The 3,543-nt window shown below is 36.4% G+C and overlaps 1 protein-coding gene across 3 annotated transcripts in view; it reads right to left on the bottom strand.

The window, feature by feature from the left end:
* rabep1 (rabaptin, RAB GTPase binding effector protein 1) overlaps positions 1-3,543 on the bottom strand; it is a 45,759-nt gene that overhangs the window by 16,989 nt on the left and 25,227 nt on the right. The window lies entirely within an intron of this gene.

Raw genomic sequence — 3,543 nt, 5'->3', positions numbered from 1 at the left:
GTGGAGACACGTTTTTAATTAAAATATTCATATTAATCAAGGATTTATTGACTTTTAATGCACCTTATTTCGAAATGTGCAGAAATACGTGCTTTCATGTGTCCTTTAGTTGTGATTTTCTCATTTATTCACTATACTATTTATTAATAATATCTCATTTCAGTTTTAGTTTGGCTTTAGTTTTGTATTTATTCCAGTTTATGTGAAAAGGTTCATGTAGCGTGGGTTAAAATTCATATACAGGGTCAATTCTTTTCACTGAACGTGTTAAAAGTAAGTTTGAAAAAATGTGGGAAGCATGGTGGTGGTGACGATGAAGGCGAGCGACCGTGGTGGTGTAGTTCGTTTATAGCCCAAGTTTAGCTTTTAAGTTCTGGCGCTTTTATTTAGGCTTCAAAATTCATAAAAGTTATATTATTTTGTTAAGATTATCTTGATGGACAAAACGTGTAAGTTTCATGAACTATGATTGAACACAGAGCTTATTTTTTGCGATAATCCAAAAACCTATTGAAAAATCCTATTGGCTTTTTGAACCAGCGCGATGCTAACAGCCGATCCGCCTACAAAGTGACGTCATAGTTCCCCCACTCTATTGTGACAGCAGTGCTGCCATGCAGACACAACACCATAACTTCGTTTTTGGTCAAAAATTAGTTATTGATAATTTTGGGACATTCATGGCTTCCTTTGTCATGTGTATAAGTATCTTGGAGAAAAGCCCCAGAGATACCAAGGCAGAACACAGTATATCATCAGTTATCGCTCTTTGACTTTGTTTTAGAACGCTCAAATTAAGTTACGGTGCTCTGCATTTGTTTAGCCCTTCGTCAATATTACTGTGCCAGCCTGGAGTTATACGGTATTCTGCCTTTGTTTTACTGTCCATTAAAGTCTGCCGCGTTCAAATTACGGTGTAACTTGTGTACTTTCATATATCTGTCGGCACTTCATTAGACAAACAAATTAGATAGATCGTGATCTAATAAACTGCTCCATATAACAAAGCACTGTAAACAAGCAACGACTAGATAACTTGGCAACAATAATCTTTAAAGCTTTTTTTCTTTTTATAATGTAGATTATTCACTCAGTGCCAGCTGTCAGCCTGGGGCTGCCCACTTCTGCACGTGTGAGGAATCGAATGCCGTGACAGCGTATCACATAAAATCAGTAACTGTTAGCAATTAAATCCTTTTCCTACCTTTTCTTGTAACTTGATAAAATCCATTGCAATGAACGTTATCGGAGATGTTAAATTCACAATCATTTTGAGCATTATTACAGCTGGCGTTCACATCAATCCACAAGTCGTTCTTATAGGTTAAGCTATTTTCATTCAGTTCGATGTAAAAACAATAGGCTAAGTATGTCTTGCACCCTTTAATGTTAGTGAACACTGCAAATAAATTGGTTGCAAAACGGTATCGTTTAACTTTTGGTTGTTACGGTCAGAAAAAAAAATCAATCACATTACTATATGTTATAGCCTAGCCAATGATCACTAGATTTTATACAGATGTTACTATAATGATTCTGTAAATGGTGATCAGCACCCAAATATTGTATATAATGTGGAAGTTACTGCCTTTTGTCTTGGCGTGACATCTCACTTTTTGCAGACAGTGCAAAGGCAAAGTACCTACAATAACTTCAAAATAGCAGTAAAAATCAAGTTTGAGATCATTTTCATTAAAACATCTAATTGCCAGATTTCCAGTGTCCTACCCATAATAAATTTTTCTGGACAAATAAAAATCTTTAAAGCCATTTTTTCTAAGTTTCACAGTCTAGCGAGTTTCACACTCTGGAGCAGAGCGGCAGTCCACCGGTCACTCAAGTGGCCACGCCCTTAATTATGCAGAACTTTAAGGCTTAATATATAATTTAAACGGATGAGTTATAAAAAAAAATTCACCCCCCTCACTGTTGTCATGAAGGGAAAAATTACCTATATAGACCAAAACCACTCTTTGTACCAGGCTGTAAACATTTTTTTTCTGCTGTAAAGTTAGGCATTTTAACATGGGAGGTCTATGGGACTGACTCCCTTTTGGAGCAAGCCTCTAGCGGCCAGCCGATGAATTGCAGTTTTAGACACTTCCGTGTTGGTTCAAAGAGAGAGACCGGGAGGTTGCCGCTTGGTTATATGGACGTTAATTAAAAAAAATAAAATAAAATACTAAAAAAACTAGATTTATGATATTAATAACTGTGAAAATGTGTCTTCACTGTTTGTGAAAAGGGTCCATTACTCAAATAAATTAGAATATGCACACACAAATTGCAAAATATATATGTGCTCTGTAACAGGAATTCTAACACTGAGCTGTTAGTGTTACCCAAAAAGAGTATGGTGCAGATAAGTGATTATTAAAACAACAATCTGTAACATTTTAGTATAGGGACCATTTCTCACTATTAACTAGTTGCTTATTAACATGCCTATTATTAACATATTGGCTGTTTATTAGTACTTATAAAGCACATATTCTGCATGACCATATTCTACATCCCTAATCCTACCTAATACCTAAACTTAACAACTACATTATTAACTATTAATAAGCAGCAAATTAGGAGTTTGGGACAAAAGTCGTAGTTATTGGTTTGTTTACAGAGAAAACTGGACCTTAAAGGGGTCATATGATGCTGCTAAAAAGAACATTATTTTGTGTATTTGGTGTAATGAAATGTGTTTATGCAGTTTAAGGTTCAAAAAACGCATTATTTTCCACATACTGTACATTATTGTTACTCCTCTATGCCCCGCCTTTCTGAAACGCGTCGATTTTTACAAAGCTCATCGGTCTGAAAAGCAAGGTGTGCTGTTAGGGATGCGCCGATCCTATATTCATATCGGGTATCGGCTCAGATAGTGGCATTTTTCTCGGATCGGGTATCGGTCAGAGAGAGCCGATCCAAATCCGAGATTTTTTTTTCCGATTGTGCGAATTATTCTGTGTTACTTCTGAAGCCATACGATAGCTTAATGTGAGCTACATATGAATATTTAAGTCCTTACATTAAAGTTCACACAAGCTCTTTTCTCCGCTGCGGCTGTCAGTCATTCGTTCAGCCTTTAAACCCTGGTCGCGTTCGGTTACAGCAGTCAGCTCGGTAAAGCGCTCTCCAAGATCATTCTGTGTTCCCATTATACTTGATTTGTAAATACATGTCTATGATTTTGCAAAAAGGACTTTATCTTCTTGCCGGAGTTTAATGTTGTTTTGTTACTTGCTACCGGGTGTCTGTGAGAACAAAACACAGGCGTAGAAAAGACTATAAATTGTTTATAACGTACACAGTAACTGAAATTTTAAATTGTTAAAAGAAAGGCTCAATAACTGTTGCACAGATATAATACACTACGCATCAATTTCTCTTCCCTTTGTGCTTTGCAGTTTTTAACACGAAGCGCTTACAATGTGCGCACATTGTAAGCGCTTCGTGCTCATAGACTGTCAACTATGAAGGTAGAATGACGTCAAAAAGATTTGCATACGCAGGGTAAGAGTTGTGGAAGTGTACATAAGACTGTAA

The sequence above is a fragment of the Sinocyclocheilus anshuiensis genome, unplaced genomic scaffold (genome assembly GCF_001515605.1).
Source record: "Sinocyclocheilus anshuiensis isolate Anshui unplaced genomic scaffold, SAMN03320099.WGS_v1.1 scaffold246, whole genome shotgun sequence".
Classification (NCBI taxonomy): Eukaryota; Metazoa; Chordata; class Actinopteri; order Cypriniformes; family Cyprinidae; genus Sinocyclocheilus; species Sinocyclocheilus anshuiensis.
This window is presented reverse-complemented; position numbering and strand designations above follow the sequence as displayed.